Genomic DNA, 18,315 nt, shown 5'->3' with positions numbered 1-18,315 from the left:
ACAAGTAACTAGAAAAAGTACAGATAAAAGTAGAGTTTCTTTTTTCTTTCCGCCTTGGTAATAACTATTCACACATGCAAAACTTTGTGGCAGATCTCAGTGTATTCTCCATCATCAGCACTGCTCTTATAATACCAAGAATTAACGTACTTGGTGCTCTGAGTCAGGATCATTAACAATAACTACTTAAGCCCAAACATAGTTATACAATGATAGTAATATTTTCCAACACATCTCACATTCAGGGAATGAATTATTCCCTAATAGCTAGAGAGTCATTATCTCAGTATACCTGGTAAAATACTATGATACTCACATAATAAACTTAAAAAATTGGTTAAAAAGGGGGGCGGGGAAGAAGACCTCTATGGAAAGCAGCATGTTTTAATGTATGACTATGCCTATGAACATCACAGAGCACTTTGTTTCTTGGTTTTGAATGGACACAGAACAACATAAAGTGCCAGCTGGTCTGTGCCAAAGCCTCAGTAGTAAAGCACAGAATCAGGCCAAAGTCTCTCACCTGACTCCCACAGGAATCATTTAGTTTTGTTGAGGGAACAGTCAACTCTCTTTCATGGCCAAAGATAGTATCCCTAACTGCAGTCACCTTACAGACCCATGCCATGTCACTGGTCACAGGAGGAACTGAAAAAATGTAACAAGGCAAGGTATTCATAGCTGCCTAAAAGTTTCACTATACTGATGTAAAACAAACCAAAACAAAAAACCTTCCAGTTTTATTTGAGGCTCCATTTGAGGTATACATAAACTAAAATTAGCTATTTCGTAATTACAATATTTTGTAAACATCTTAAAAAACAAAAGGCACCCAGGGCATGGTTAGTCATTTTTTAAAAAATACTAGACAAAGAAACTTCTATTTTTCAGAACCAAGAATTTCTGGGAAGTAGAAACCAGGTAGCTATGGGTAGCATTTATATCACTATGGGAGAGTGTAAAAAACTACAATATTTTCAGTCAAAAACACTGAGTGTAAATAATGTATTTACACCTATGTGCTATGTAAGACACGGGCCCATGTATTACCACAAGCCTTAGCTGTTTAGCTATTGCCCTTTCTAAATTTTATTTTACCTTATTTCTCTAGAAATAGTGATGAATTTGCACTAAAAAAGTCAGTTAGCCAATTAATATCCATTAAGCACTTCAATGTAGTTAATAGCCTGCTGTAAAATAGTCCAATCATCTCTCCATCTTCTCCCGTATTAGTCCTGTCACATTGTCATATGATACCTTTGTTTTACTGTTTAAACACCCTCCTATACCTTCTTCCTCATGTATCTACAAGCAATCTCTATACCTTCCCAACTTAATGGAAGCATGGTTTCCTTCAGCACCCCTTGGCTTACAATACTGTATAAACTCTCAACTCATCTGATAAGAAGAAAAAGACCATACCTTTTACTGCTTTCAACTCATTATCTTGTTACCCTCAGTTTTGGTCTATCCCACCTGCTTTACTTTAGCTCTGCTCATTTTGTCATCTTTTTAAAACATCATTGCTTCCTCTTCATCCTGTCCTTGTTCTCAATGAGGGTTCCACTGGGATTTCAAGAATTGTTCTAAAAGTATAATATCAATTTTCTCAAACCTTCATCTTCATTCTACAACAGCAATCCAAATACTGGGTGACATGTTGGACTCTGACATCCCTCAAAACTACTGTATCTCCAAAGAATTTACTCCAGTTATTCTCCTACCTCTCTCATTTGTTCAATACCTATTTATTAAAAACCTACGTACCAGTGCTATGAAGAGGCTGGAATGCAAAGTGAAAATCAAATTCTAATGGTCCCTTTATTCATGCAACTGATGTCTGATGAGGAATAAGACGTTTAACAAATATGCAAGCAATATATTACAAACTGTGGCAAGTTCTACAAAGCAAAAGAATGGTATACTAATACAATGTGGAGAACTTAGTTTAGTTTGAGAAGATTAGACAGGAAAGTCTGTCTGAGGTAGGAACATTTAGGCTGGTAACTGAAGAAATAGAGGTTAGCCAGACTCTTAATTTCTTCTGAATAAAGCCTAAATCCCTCAACCTGGCATTCAGCACCCTATACAATCTGGCCTGAAAGCATACATCTTATCTTCTACCCCAGGCTCTGACCAAAATATCTTGCACTTTTATACTTCTGAGCTTTGATTCTTTCTGGAATGGCTTCACACAATTTCTTCCTTTTGAAATCCTACTCATCTTTCCACTCTAAACCTCCCTAATTTAATTTCATCCAAAGGCAAGCTTCCCAACTAAAGAACTATGACTGTATTGGCTCTCGTGCTTAGGGCACTTACTACAGTCTATCTAGTATTATTTGTGGTTATTATACATTCATTTTACTTCCGATATTAGATTGTGACCTCCTGGAGAAATGGGAACAATGTGTAATTTCCTTTTTTTTTAATCCCAAAGAGTTCAGTATGGTGCCTTGTTCACAGAAAGAACTAATATCTGGAGTTTTCCTGAATGACATAATTTCCTGATTCTTTTAATATTTTTTCTTATAGGTTAAATAATGCTTTTCTCTAATTACAAAAACAATATATCCACATAAAATTTTTGAAAAAAAAATCATTGATAAATGTCATAATAATACCATTCAGAGATAAGTATCTTAACATTTCTACATCACCCCCTTGCATTTTTTCATATCTTTGTAAAGTTAAGTTTGAGCAGTTGCTGTGATACACATTAAGCACTATGTGAAAATCAACGTGGAACAGAAAATGAAGATGGCAATATTCAATCTGATTCCAAGCTTTGGGAAGCCGTGCAGTGCCCAACAAGGTGTTCTCATTGGGTATTTACTCCCGTGAGTAAATACTGTAGCTGTTTAAGAATTAAATAAAAATATTATTGAAAAATATTATTTCAATTTATGTGTAATATTTTTTCCAATGGGTACTAAGTTGTTAGGACAGAAATATTTAAGTTTTACTAAGTTGTTTGAACCTAACTACTAAATACACAAAACAGGTATTTCTTTTTGTCCTAAAGACACTGAAAAAAAATATTAGTACACTACCCAGCCCAAAACAAAAGGGCATCATTAATCAAGAAAGTTCGGGAACCTCTGTTCTTGACAAAACAATTTGTGTTTCTCTTAAAGTTGCATTAGTGATAAACATTAAACAAAAAATATTTATTAGCCATTTGTATGTCATCCTTTCAAATGATCTATTTAATATATTTGATTCAATTATGATCTTATTGCTATTGTCTTTCTCAACAATTTGCTCAATTTCTGTGTATATTAATGCTAATAACCCTTTCACTTACTTCTTGTATTTAAATTATTATTTTACTGTTCAAAGGTTTTTAATTTTCATGTGGTAAAATCTTTTGATGTTTTTCCATCATTGTGATTTACTTGAGAAATACTTTCAAAATCTTTAAAAGTCTTAATGACTTCAAAATTTTTCTGATAAGATGTTTCAAAAGCAAACAGATCCCTACTTGAAAAGTGAGCTATTTTTCAAAGAGAACCTCTGTTATATCAAACATATACAACTACGTGTCTGTCAAAATTATAGTATAATAATTTTTAACCCACTAGGCAGAGTTTACCAATGGCTGTGGGGAGAGAATGTTAAATATTCAAATAAATCTGTGAAACACGATATTTACTGTGGCTTTCTTAGAGGTTCACAGTGGACATGAGCATATTAAAGGTTCTTTTTGGTCTTAGATAACAAAACATGCAAACAAAAAGCAAAACCTGTTTAACCCCATGGTTCCCCAAATTATTTTCAATATAGAAACATTTTTCCATTTTAACAAACAGGAATTTCCCAAGTACATATTTTTCCTGTGGACATACTTTGAGAAACACTGCACTATGATAATAAAATAGACACTGCTAGCATTAATGCACTTTACTGTTTTTTTATAGAATTTGCCAGGTGTTGAGAAAGGACATTGGCATTCATTTAACACGTATTTATTGAACGCTTAGAATGTTACAAGTACTGTTTTAGGTGCTGTGGATATAGCAGTGAAAAAGACATTATTTCTGCATTCATAGAGTTCGCATTCCATAGCCATTCAAATATTTCCACTTGTTTTATAATATAAAAACATTAATTTTTAAATTAAATAACAAAATTTAGAGGAGGAACAACAGTATATAAATGTATGAATATTTAAATAAAAGATATCGAACTCATTTGAAAGAAAAAAACTGCTTCGTATTGTCAGCTCAATATTAAAAACAAAAAACAAAAAACTGTTGTTGTTAGGTGCTGTTGAGTGGGTTCAGACTCATAGTGACCCTATGCAGAAGAAAATGAAACACTGCCCAGTCCTTGCCATCCTCACAATCCTTGTTATGTGTGAGCCCACTGTTGAAGCTGCTGTGTCAATTCATTTCACTGAAGGTCTTCCTTGTTTTTGCTGACCCTCTACCTTATCATGATGTCCTTCTCCAGGGACTGGACCCTCCTGATAACATGTCCAAAGTAGTGAGACGAAGTCTTGCCATCCTGGCTTCCAAGGAGCATTCTGGCTGTACTTTTCAAGACAGACTTGTTCATTCTTCTAGCAGTCAACGGTATATTCAATAATCTTGGCCAACACCATAATTCAAAGCCATCCATTGTTTTTAGGTCCTCCTTATTCATAGTCCAGCTTTCACTTGCATGTGATATGACTGAAAACATCATGGCTTGGGTCAGGTACACCTTAGTATTCAAAATGACATCTTTGCTTTTTAACCCTTTAAGGAGGTCTTTTGTTTTTTTTTTGTAGGAGATTTGCCCAATGCAATACATAGTTTGATTTCTTGATTGCTGTTTCTATGGGAGTTGATTGTGGATCCAATTAAAATGAAATCCCCGACAACTTCAATGTTTTCTCCATTTATCATGATATTGCTTATTGGTCCAGTTGTGAGGATTTCTGTTTTCCTTTTGTTGAGGTGTAATAAACACTGAAGGCAGTAGTCTTTGATCTTCATCAGTAAGTACTTCAAGTCCTCTTTGCTTTCAGCAAACAAATTTGTGTCACCTACATATCTCAGGTCGTTAATGAGTCTTCCACCAATCCTGATGCTGCATTCTTCTTTCATATACGTAGTACAGCTTCTCGGATTATTTACTCAGCATACAGATTGAGTAAGTATGGTGAACGAATACAACCTTGACACACACCTTTCCTGATTCTAAACCACACAGTATTCCTTTGTTCTGTTTGAAGTACTGCCTCTTGGTTCATGAGGATGTTTCACATGAGCACAATCAGGTGTCCTGGAATTTTCAATTTTCACAATGTTATCCATATTTTGCTATGATTCACACAGTGGAATACCTTTGCATATTCAATAAAACATAGGTAAACATCTTTCTGGTATTCTCTGCTTTCAGCCAAGATGCATCTGACATCAGCAATGATATCCCTCATGCCAGTTTTCTTCTGAATCTGGCTTGAATTTCTGGCAGTTCCCTATCTATGTACTGCTGCAACCATTTCTGAATTATCTTCGGCAATATTTTACTTGCATGTGATATTAATGATATTGTTCAATAATTTCCGTATTTTTGTTGGATCGCTTTTCTTTGAAATGGGCACAAATATGGATCTCTTGCAGTTCATGGGCCAGGAAGCTGTCTTCCAAGTTTCTTGGCATAAATGAGTGAGCACTTCCAGCGCTTCATTCGTTTGTTAAAACATCTTAATTGGTATTCCCTCAACTCCTGGAGCCTTGTTTTTCACCAATGCCTTCTGTGCAGCTTTTTCTTCGTCCTTCAAAGTCATGCGTTCTTGATCATATGCTACCTCCTGAAGTGGCTGAACCATAAAACCTTCAATATTGCAACTCGAGGCTTGAATTTTTTCTTCAGGTCTTTCAGCTTGAGAAATGCTGAGTGTTCTTTCCTTTCCTTTTCTTTCTTTCCTTTCTTCTAACTCAGTTCTTTGGACATTTCATTATAGCAACTTTCAGAGTCTCTTCTGACATCCATTTTGGTCTTTTCTTTCTTTCCTGTCTTTTTAATGGCCTCTTGCTTTATTCCTGTATGATGTCCTTGATGTCATAAAACAACTCGTCTGTTCTTCGATCGTTCGTGTTCAATGCATCAAATTTATCTTTCAGATGGTCCCCAGATTCAGGTGGCAAATATTCAAGGTCATACATACTTTGGCTCTTGTGAACTTGTTTAAATTTCCTTCAGCTGCAACTTGAATTTGCATATGAGCAACTGATGATCTGTTCTGTCCCTGGCCTTGTTCTGACTGATGATATCGAGCTTTTCCATCACCTCTTTTCACAGATTTAGTCAATTTGATTTCTGTGTATTCCATCTGGTGAGGTCTAAGTGTACAGTTGTTGTTTATGTTGTTGAAAAAAGGTATTTTCAATGAATAAATCGGTGGTCTTCAGTCTTACAAAATTCTATCACGTGATCTCCTGTGTCATTTCTATCACCAAGGCCATATTTTCTAACCACCAATCCTTCTTCTTTGTTTCCAACTTTGCTTTCTAATCACCAGTAATTATCAATGCATCTCGATTGCATGCTCGATCAATTTCAGACTTCAGAAGTTGGCAAAAATCTTTAATTTCTTCATCTTTAGCGTTAGACCATGATTGTAAAATTCTAAATGGCCAATACCTGTCCATTTCAGCTCACAAATGCCTAGGATATCAATCTTTATGCATTCCATTTCATTTTTGAAGACTGTAGTTTTCCCAGATTTATACTTTGTACATTCCACTTTCCAATTATTAATGGATGTTTGCAGCTGTATCTTCTCACTTTGAGTCATGTCACATTAGTAAATGAAGGTCCTGAAAGCTTTACTCTACTATGTCATTAAGGTGGACTCTACTTTGAGGAGCCAGATCTTCCCCAGTTATATTTTAAGTGCCTTCCAACCTGAGGGGTTCAACTTCTGGTATTATATCAGACAATGTTCAGCTCTATTTATAAGGTTTTCACTGGCCTTTTTTTTTTTTTTTTCCAGAGGTAGATCGCGAAGTCCTTCTTCCTTAGTTTGTCTTAGTATGAAGTTCTGCTGAAGCCTGTCTACCATGGATTGTCCTGCTGGTATTTCATATATCGGTGGCATAGCGTCCAGGATCATAGCAACATGCAAGTCACTGCAGTATGACAAACTGACAGGCGCACTGTACATAAAAATAAAAATAATAATAATAAAAATAACAGGCACAGTTAAAAACTGAAAAAATCTTATGTAAGATTCTTCTCCTAAGAGTGTAAATTATTGGCATCTACTACTCTATCACATCAAGTCATAGGTTTCACCCAATTTCTGAAGACCTGAAATAAGCATCTAAAATAAAAAATGGAATTAAACAAAATACATGCCTTAAAATATATTTTTAAAAAAAATTTATTGGGTTTTAAAGTTTCCAGTGCAAATTTTCATTAAAAAATTTTATACACAAATTGTTTTGTGACATTTAGTTGCAATTCGCGCAATGCGTCAGCACTTTCCTTTTTCTTTCCACTCTGGGTTCTTAGTGTCCACTAGCCCAGTATTCCAGTCCCTTCCTGCCTTCTGGTCTTTGGTTTAGGACACATGTTGCCCGTTGGGTCTTGTATGCTTGACTGAACTAAGAAGCATGTTCCTCACATGTTACTGCTTATTTTATAGGCCTGCCTGATCTTTGGCTGAAAGGTGAACTTCAGAAGTGGCTTCAGTTTTGAGCTAGCAGGGTATCCGTGGGCCATAAATTCTTGGGTTCCTTCAGTCACCATCAGACCGGTAAGTCTGGTCTTTTTTTTTTTTTTTAATTTGAATTTTGTTCTACATTTTCTCCTGCTCTGCATGGGACCCTCTATTGTGATACCTGTCAGAGCTGTCAGTCGTTGTTGCTGGGCACCATCAAGTTCTTCTGGTCTCAGGGCAGTGGGGCTGTGGTAGTTGTGGTTCATTAGTCCTTCGGACTAATCTTTCCCTTATGTCTTTCATTTTCTTCATTCTCAGTTGCTCCAAATGTGATGGGACCAATAGATGTACTTTAGACGGCTATTCACACATTTTAGGACTACAGACACTATTCACCAAAGTAGGATATAGAACATTTTCTTTACAAACTATGTTATACAAATTGACCTAGATGTCCCTCAAGACCATGGTCCCCAGCCCTCAGCCCCAGTAACTCAGTTCCCTCAAGAAGTTTGGATGTGTACAGGGTTGCTGTGAGTCAGAATCAACTCGATGGCACTGGGTTTGGTTTTTTGGTTTAGGAAGCTTCTATGACTTTGCCTTGGTCAAGCTGTGCTGACTTTCCCTATACTGTGTATCATCTTTCCTTTCACCAAAGTTAACACTTGTCTATTACCTAGTTATTGATTTCCCCTTCTCCCCCCGCCTTATAACCATCAAAAGTTGTTTTTTCTGTGTGTAAACTTCTTCTTAGGTTTTCATAATAGTGGTCTCATACAATATTTGTCCTTTTGTGATTGCCTTATTTCACTCAGCATAATGCCCTCCAGATTCATCCATGTTGTGAGATGTTTCACCTATTCATCAATGTTCTTTATTATTGTGTAGTATTCCATTTTATGCATGTACCATAATCTGATTATCCATTCAACTACTGATGGGCACTTAGGTATGAACCCCACTTGGTCATGGTATATTATTAATTTTTTTATTCGATGCTGAATTCTACTGGCTAGAATTTTGAGAATTTTTGCATCTATATTCATGAGAGATATTGGTCTGTAACTTTCTTTTTTGGTGCCTTTGCCTGGCTTTGGTATCAGAGTTTTACGTTGGCTTCATAAATGAATTCAGGAGTACTCCTCCCTTTTCTATGCTCTGAAATACTTTCAGGAGGCCTTAAAAAATTTTGACAGTGTAAAACAGGCTTTCAGTCTCTTCTTTATCACATAATATGACATACTTATTTTCGTATTTGCTTATAAAATATTTTCTTAGGCAATGAAAAGAAATAGATGCTTAAAACTCACAGAATGTTTGCAGCTGTGTTGATAACATATATATGTCAGTCATATATTCATACCACAGATATTTACTATGTGCTTATATACAATCATCTAGAGCTCTGGTGGTGCAGTGGATAAATGTTCAGCTGCTAACCAAAAGGTTGGCAGTTCAAATCCACCAGCCAATCCTTGGAAACCCTGTGGAGCAATTCCACCCTGTCCTATATGGTTGCTATGAGTCAGAATCAACTCGACAGCACTGGGTTTTGCTTTTTTGTTTTATATACAATCATAATAATAAACATAACATTCATAAACCATTGAATATAAATGTCTTTTTAAAACCCATTGTGGTCAAGGATGACTTACAGTGGCTCCATGTGTTACAGAGTAGAATTGTTCCACAGGGTTTTCCTGGCTGTACTTTTTAAGGCAGCAGATCACCAGGGCTTTCTTCTGTGGCACTGCGGGGTAGGTTTAAACCACCAACCTTCAAATAAAAACTCGAGCGCAAAGCATTTGCACCACCGAGGGACATCTAGGCATGTAAAATAAATGAATGAATAATCCATCCCTATAATCACTTTCTTTTTGATTTGACTTGCATTCTTCCTTCAAGGTAATTTTCTTCATCTGATTTGTCAATATTATAATAATTTAGCCTACAAGTAAGCAAGAAATTTGGATAGCAAAGAGGTCCCAAAACAATCATTTTGGAAGCAGATAACTTACTCTAATATATGTAGTATTCACAAAGAGTCAAGCACATGTACGTATAAGTCCATGATATGGTTTCATATTTGGATTTTAAATTCTAGCCCTAACCAGCTATGCGTGGATTCCGCTTTAAGTTAAATGCAGAAATAACCGTATTTAACTCATAGCATTTTTATGAGAAATTTTAAAAAACATATATGAAGAGCTTAACTAGGTACTTCTTGTTAGGTGTCACTGAGTCGGTTGCAACTCATAGTGACCCCTATGTATACCACAGTGGAACACTGCCCATTCCTGTGCTATCCCCACAATCTTTGCTATGTTTGAGTCAATTGTTACAGTCACTGTGTCAATCCATCTTATGGAGGTCTTCTTCTTTTTTAGTAGCCCTCTACTTTATCAAGCATGATGTCATTCTCCAGGGACTGGTCCCTCCTGATAAGATGTCCAAAATTCATTTTACAATTTCAACAAATGCCAGGCATTTTTCCAGGCACTTGTGAAAGTTGCCATTTATTAAGCATTTGATACTTAGCACATAGTAAATGTTCAATAAATGGCAACTTTCATAAGATCCTAGAAAAATGCCTGGCGCTTTTTGAATTTGTTAAATGAAAAAATGCCATTTAATTAAACCATAAACCAAACCCACTGCCATTCAGTCAATTCTGACTCATAGCAACCTATCATAGGGTAGAGCGGAACTGCCCCTTAGGGTTCCAAGGCTGTAAATCTTTATGCAAGCAGACTGCCACATCTTTTTCCCGCAGCGTGGCTGATGGGTTCAAACCACCAATCTTTAGGTTAGCAGCTGAGCACTTTAACCACTGTGCCACCAGGGCTCTCTTGCTATCTCACTACTATGGTTTTATTGGGCTTTTCTACATGTTATCAAGGATTTACAACTGGGAGAGACCATCACCCACAAGTGTTATGTCCATTGTCACCCAAAAAAAAAAAAAAAAAGGCATCTGAATGTATATTTATTTTTGTGATTCACAAGCTTGAAAAATATAGAAATTACAAGTCCCTGGGTGGTGCAAATGGTTAAGCAGTCAACTACTAATCAAAATGTTGGCAGTTCGAGCCCTCCCAGAGCAGCCTTGAAAGACAGACCTGGCAACCTGTTTCCAAAAGGTCACAGCCTTAAAAACCCTATGAAGCAGTTCTACTCTACACAGATGGGGTCGCCATGATTTGAAATCACCCTGATGGCAAATGTATGGATTGAATTGTGTCCTCTTCCCAAAATGTGTGTCAGCTTGGCTAGTCCATGATTCCCAGTATTGACTGTCCACCATTTTCCTATGTGTTGTAAATCCTACCTCTGATGTTAATGAGGTAGGATTAGTGGCAGTTATGTTAATGAGGCAGGACTTGATCTATAAGATTAGGTTACGTCTTAAATCAATCTCTTTTGAGATATAAAAGAGAGAAGTATGTAAAGAGACAGGGGGACGGCATACTCACAAAAAAACAAGAGCCAGGAGAATAGTGGGTCCTTTGGACCTGGGGTCCCTGGGCTGAGACACTCCTTGACTGGGTAAGATTGATGATAAAGACCTTTCCCCAGAGTCGACAGAGAGTGAAAGTGTTCTCCTGGAGCTGGCACCCTGATTTCAGACTTCTAGCCTCCAATAGTGTGAGAGAATAAACTTCTCTTTGTTAAAGCCATACACTTGTAGTATTTCTGTTATAGCAGCACTAGATGACTAAAACAGCAACTAACAACTAAAAACAACAGAGAAATTATAACAGGTCAGTTTTTTACTTCCCTTTTCTTCTCTGTGGATTTTTTAGAACAAGTATATTGTACCTCTAGGCCTTCTCCATTTGATTATCCAACTAATATTTTCAACTACCTATTATGTGCCAGGCACTACTCCAGGAACTAGGCATGCATTAATAAATACAACAGAGATGGTCCATGACCTCACAAAACTTATACTCAGATGGGGGGAGATAGCCAGTAAGTGCATCAACAAAAATACTGAGACAACCACAGACTTGGATTCAAGTTTTGCAAAACATTTAGACAGAGAGTAAATAGGAAGATGCTTTAAGTAGGGTGTTTATGTAAGGCCACTATCACCAGGAAAATAACATTTAAGCTAATAATGGAAAGATAATAAGGCAGTCCATGCCAAGTACTGGGGAAAAGGATGAAGGTAGAGATTTCCAGCATCACCAGTGCAAAACCCCAGGGGTAGGAAAGAACAAAGAAAACTATGGTGGCAAAGAACACAGAGAATGAGGGGTAGAGTAATATATCAGACAGGAGAGGAGGGCAGGAGCAAAATCATGAAGAACTTCCATTGGCCATAATAAGTACTTCAATTTTACTATAAAAGCAATGGAAAACCATTAAAAGATTTTAAGCAAAAAGTAACATAACTTACACTGGGCTTAAAAAATAACACTCTGGCTGCTATGTGGACAATGGATTGGAAGGCCAGAGTACAGAAGCTGAGAGCAGGGCTCTGGACTTAGGCAGACCTGAGTTTATAGCCTGGTTTTTCCTAAGTATGTTGTATGAAATGTATGTATATAGAGTTATAATGATAAGATTTTATTCTGTTAGAGCATAATTTTTAAAAAGTACTATCAGAAAGATAATTTATATTATCCTTAGATTTATTTATTATGTTCTTAGGTACTCTATCTCCTTAAGCGTGATGGAACATTTTTCTTTATTAGTACATGGCAAAATTCTTTAGTTTTATTATGGCAAGCACCTTTCTTTGTGTGTACATATATATGTGTGCATCTAACCCAAAATATACATTGTTGGCCAAATAGAAAAAAGACAAAATAAGGTAAAAGTATGACACAGGGCTTCACATAAGAGATCATATTAAAAACTATGTATTTTGGAGCCAGACATTTTGAATTCAAATCTAGCTTTACTATATACTGGGTGTGAGGATGTTTGGTAACATGCCACTCTTAAAACTTGACTTCCTTTATTTGTAAAACAAAGTCCTTAAAATAGTGCTTGGCACAAAATAAGAACCTATTAAATGTAAGCCATTATTTTTTATCTTTAATGGACTGATGTTTATCATCTACTAGGACACACGTAAGGTGCGTCTGACCCAAGGCATAATCTTCTCAATTACCTTATATGCATGTGAAAGTTGGATAGTAAAAAAAGAAGACAGAAAAAGCACTGATATGTTTGTTAGAACTGTGGTGCTGATGAAGATTACTGAATAAACCATGGATTGCCAAAAGCATGACCAAACCAATCACAGAAAAAAATACAACCAGGATGTTCCTTAAAAGCGCAGATGACTACCCTTTGACTCGCTTACTTTAGACACGTCATTAAGAAAGACCAATTGCTAGAAAAGAATATCATGTTTGCTAAAGTGGAAGGTCAATGGAAATACGGGAAACCTTCAATGAGATGAGCCACAACAATGGACTCAAACATACCAACTATCATGAAAATGGCACAGGACCTGGCAACATTTCATTCTGCTATATTTAAGGTCACTATGACTCAGAGCCGACTCGACTGTAACTAACAACAACAAGTATACACATAATCACCCTGACCTCCACTGATCTTAAAAACTAACTTTCTAGTTAATGTAAAAATATTCAACTTAAAGCATTCATTCATCACTCATTCATTCAATCAATATAGCAGTTAGGGATGGAGACACAAAATAGAGTATAATAAGATCTATTTCTTTGGAGATGCTGAATTTATTATTTTTCACTCATATGTATAAGCTTATTATCACCATATTTCTATATAATTTAAAGGCATGCCACCTTGACAGATGATTTTTGATACTTTAAAAATTTAATTGTATTCTAAATATATTTTACATGTTTAAAAGGAAAGATACTTAATTTTTATTTTCCTGATTTTCTATCATTTGGAAGTTTTCTTCTAAGATCTGGCAAGATAGTACAGGTTGTGGATGGACAAGTTTCTTTGACTCATTTACATGATCAAATAGAAAAAATAAAAAGGGAGGGTGAGGTTGGCTTACCAAAAAAAAAAAAAAAACCAAACCGAAACAAAACTAGCGTGACATGCCCTTTGGGACACTGAGTGAGTAATGAGGTTGGCATACAACCACTCCATTTCTGCCATGGAGTTCCAAAAGTGCCATTCCTGCAGACTCTGCAATTTGAAAGGGAAAGACTGTATGTGCAACAGCCACAAGTTACAACCATCACACCAACATCCACTTTGGGTGCATAAACATGTTAGTAAACTCTAGAATGACAACACTGTCTGTAAAAGATTCAGATGAATGAGAAAGAGTTCCATGAATTTTGTGTATTTCTTTAGGGAAGTGGGGGGTTCTAATAGTAAACTGATTTAATGCCCTTCCTCCAAAGTGTAAAGAACTACATCAAATGAACTTGGGTTACAGAACATGGGTTCTCTTTAACCATTCCTTCTAGAAATAAACGTCTGAAGTGCAAAGAAACAGAATAATTTTTTTTTAAAAGATGAGATTGAATATGTTTAAAAAATTAAAAAATTTTTTTAATAACACATACATAATGTAGAGTAGATATATAATGAGTATTTGTCTGGGAAAAAAAAGAGATGGACTGTCTTACTAGCTGGCTTGACTGAAGATGGCTTTTCACTTCTGGCCAGATTTCAACGGGCAAGGCCTTAAATGTGTGTTCTAAGAGTCAGGAATCAACATACTAATCCTATTCCTTCTCTTCAGTGTTTATTGCAAACTATACAGACTGGCACCAAGGGCATCAGTATCAGGACTTGATGGGTAAAATCAGCATAGCACAGTTATGCAAATCATGCGTGCAACTGACACTGCCTGTGTAATTATCAATGTAATCCACCTCTATCACCCACCTCCAGAAAGGAAAGGAGGGGTTGAAGGTGGGGAAAGTTCACACTTGGGAGATCAGACAGAAAGTGGGCCAGGTACCAGGTCTACAATCAGGTTCCAACCGTTCCTTCTCACCGAAGCATCTAGGACAAATTATACTACATTTAATGCACCGTCGTCACTATTAGGAATAAGCTGCACTAGACTCAATTTCTAAAGCACCATCATTTAATCCAATAGTGTCTATCATTACATTGTCCATAGATTAGTAATTTTCAGCAAAATCTTGTTTTAACATATTGTCACTATGAAAATAGTTGGTTATAATACTCTTTTGGCTAAGTATTCAGTTTTCAGACTTTTTTTTGTCCTTCACTCCTTTCACAAAATAACCAGTACATTAACATCCACAAGTCTATAAACTGCAGCAATCACAGAAATTCAAATCATTTTGTGTTATGTAAGCTGAAGGCACTTATTTATGTATGTTTTTCTTTCAGTAAACACAAAAAATAGAGTGATGTAATAATGAAGTAAATGGCTGAAAAACTGGGGGAAAAGAGCTATGTGGGAGACAAAGAAAGCAGAACAGAAAGCAAAGCAAGACAGAGAAGGCGAAGATAATTAAAAACAAAAACAAGATAGAAACTGGGTATACCAGGAAAGAGGGTGAGTAATTACAAATGCTACATGCACTTTAAGAACATATTTTAGTTTCTGGAATTCTTGACTGGCCAGCAATCTAAGGAAAAGGGGATTCTGTTACGGCTGTGGTAATGAACCTCCTGGTAAAAATGACAATATGTTTGAGGGCATACAACTCTCATGACGAATTAACAGAGTATCCCACATGAGAATATTTACAACTAGATCATTTGACATTGTTATTTCTCTAACAATATGGTCAAAGATTAGCTCCATATCAAGACAAACCAGATACTACTTTTGAACTTCATTTTCAAGAAACCTGAAGAAGGGGAGGAAACAATTTCTTCTTAATAATTACTTTGAAGGCTGGTAGCTTATACTTTAAAAAATGACTGTTACTGGTTTAACGGTCTACTAAAGGTAAATATCTAAATACAACCAAAAGTAGGGTGGATCATAATATTTTATTTTATAGGGAAATTCTCATAATAGGTAAAGGCATAACTGAACAAAACATAAGGGCACGGTAAACAATAAATAAATAAAACAGCACCCAGCAAACTTCTAAGTGAGTTGTCAGCAACTGGAATGCTATTTAGTTGTTAGATTAAAAAAAAAAAAATTACTGGGAATGGATATAAGCATTCAACATTTCTGAGCTCTCTGTATGCATAAAACATAGCTCTTTGAATTACAGGGTTTTGAAGATACCGTCCTTATATACTAAAAACAAAAATGTACAACGAGGAGAAAGATAATGGTTGCTATTGTTCTCTTAACGGATGGGCATTCACATGGTAAATCTAATCCAGTTCCTTTCCATGGAAAAAATAGCTTTAAACTGACAATCAGAAGTAACAACAAACTTCTTAAACTGAAAATCGTCAAACACTGAAGGTTACAAAGTAGTATCGCAAAAATCAACATTACTGAGCTGTTTGGAAAAAAAATTACGTATCTGTTTAGAATAATTGAAGACTTATTGACCCTAAGTTGAAAGAAGAACTTTATGATGTTGGAAGGTTTCTCAAATCTCTATTACTCTAGGGTTATGTGATACAGATATACCACATAAACAAATAAAGAATTATAAATAGTGGTTTAATTGAAATCTAAGGTTTTCTTTAGATTGCTGGCCCATCAAGAATTCCAGGAACTGAAACCTTTCACGATAGAAAGTATTATTAAAAACATGAAGTAATTCTTTTCTTTAAATGAGGATGAACAACAAAAAAAATCAGAAACAATTCTTGCTCTGTTTTGCTTTCTCAAGGATATTTTATTTATATATCTATGAAAAATAACTTTACGTTAGAACTAATAAGCATCTTAAAAATATGCAACTGTTAAATATTTAGCTTGTTTAGAATACAAGAAATAATGAATAAACTTCCTTGGGACATAGGATTTTTCATTTTCAAATGTTCTTAAATGATTCCATTTTTTAAAACTATTTTATTGTATTTAAGGTAAGAACGTACACAGCAAATTATGTTCCCATTTAACAATTTCTTCACAAATTATTCAGTGGTATTGGTTACATTTTTCACAATATGTCATTATTCTCATTTATTCCATTCGGGTTATACCATTTCCAGTACTCTAGTTTCCCTGCTTCCTTTCCATTTCTGCTTTAGAGTAATTTACTTACGGTGATATTCTTTATTTTATGATCCAATCTATTAGTTAGCTGACAGTTGACCTCAAGTGATAATTTTGGTTTAAGGTGCGAAATGTATCTCGGAGCAAGTCTCAGGGAGTCCTCTGATTTCAACCAGTCCAGTAAGTCTAAACTTCTTAAGAATTTAAGTTCTGTTCTACATTTTTTCTTCCATTCTATAAGGATATATAAATGACTCAATTTTTAAGCAATAAATATTCTTTGTGGAGTCTGAATCCAGTAAAATTCTACGACCAAAATTGAATTTTCGATATTTAAGACTGTGTAAGAGGTATTTTTTAGTTTTTTAAGAGGTATTATTAGTTTTTTTTTATTTTTATACTTTATGTGTTATAATATACAACACATATAAACTGGGTTCTGGGATGTAATAGGTAAGTTTTGCATATATTAAAAATACACACTTTACTATCCTGTTTTAAATATGTAATTTCAGCACAGCATGAAAGCATGAGGGAAATATGCCTGAAACACTAATTAGAAAAAAACAGCAATTCTAGTTTCTCCCAGTTTTTCTTTTTAATAACAAGTATGCTAAGAATTATTTTGATTAATAGGGATTAATGACTTAATTAAAACATTATTTTCCCTGAGTATTGGGAATGATAAAGACAACTAAAAGAAGTAATGTACAATGCATAAGGCATAGTAATCAAAATTGTAGAAATGAAAGGAATATAACCACCTGTTAAACTGCAAATCTAAGGAACACAACTAATAAAAATCCTTTTTATAGTAGGAGCACTGATTGCCTCATTCACCATTAAAAACTCACATAAGTATTATGCTAACTTATAAATTTACGTAAAGCAAATTAGGTGATTTATATGACATATCTCAAGGTTATCGAATAGGGAGAATTGAAAGTATAGACAAGTCCCTTTTATTTTCCTACAACATTAAATAATAGTATATCTGGGATGTATTTTTCTAAATGTGGCTTATTTTCTCATTGGGCTAAAAACCTGTGATCTTCAGCTATATCCATAGATTGTTGATGATACATTCCAAGTCTTGATTCTTCTTTCCTTCTCCTCCCTCCTGCCCCTTAAAATGTCATTTAAATTTCACACATAGAAAATCTGTTTTGCTTTGTTTTCTTTCTCAGACACCCAAGATATCTCAGTGTTTGTCCCCTGAGTTACAGGTTGGCAGTGGCTACATTCCTCCATCGCTCAATTCTACCGAAGATTGGCACTCGGGTCCCTCACTCTCTTTCCACTCTGTCTCTTGCTGAACATAGCTAGAAACTAGTTCTGCTGACTGAACCTAACCAGAAGCCAGAGGACATGGAATCCTACCTTTGAAACCAATAAAAATCAGCTTCCTGTAGGAACAGAACAGAGCAAAGAAAGGTAGAAAATGGTTATAGAAGTCAAACAGAATATTCTACAGATTAAAATTTAAGAATTAATTCTTTAAATTACCTGAATACGACATTAAGTTCCACATAATGAGTTTAATTATATTTCTGTTTATATGAATATTATTATTGAT

General features: G+C 35.3%; 1 protein-coding gene across 23 annotated transcripts in view; it reads right to left on the bottom strand.

Moving 5' to 3' along the window:
* Positions 1-18,315, bottom strand: part of IKZF2 (IKAROS family zinc finger 2) — a 305,347-nt gene that overhangs the window by 139,217 nt on the left and 147,815 nt on the right. The window lies entirely within an intron of this gene.

This window comes from Loxodonta africana, chromosome 6 (assembly GCF_030014295.1).
Source record: "Loxodonta africana isolate mLoxAfr1 chromosome 6, mLoxAfr1.hap2, whole genome shotgun sequence".
Taxonomy (NCBI): domain Eukaryota; kingdom Metazoa; phylum Chordata; class Mammalia; order Proboscidea; family Elephantidae; genus Loxodonta; species Loxodonta africana.
The sequence above is the reverse complement of the archived record's forward strand: the minus strand, read 5'-3'. Positions and strand labels throughout refer to the sequence as shown.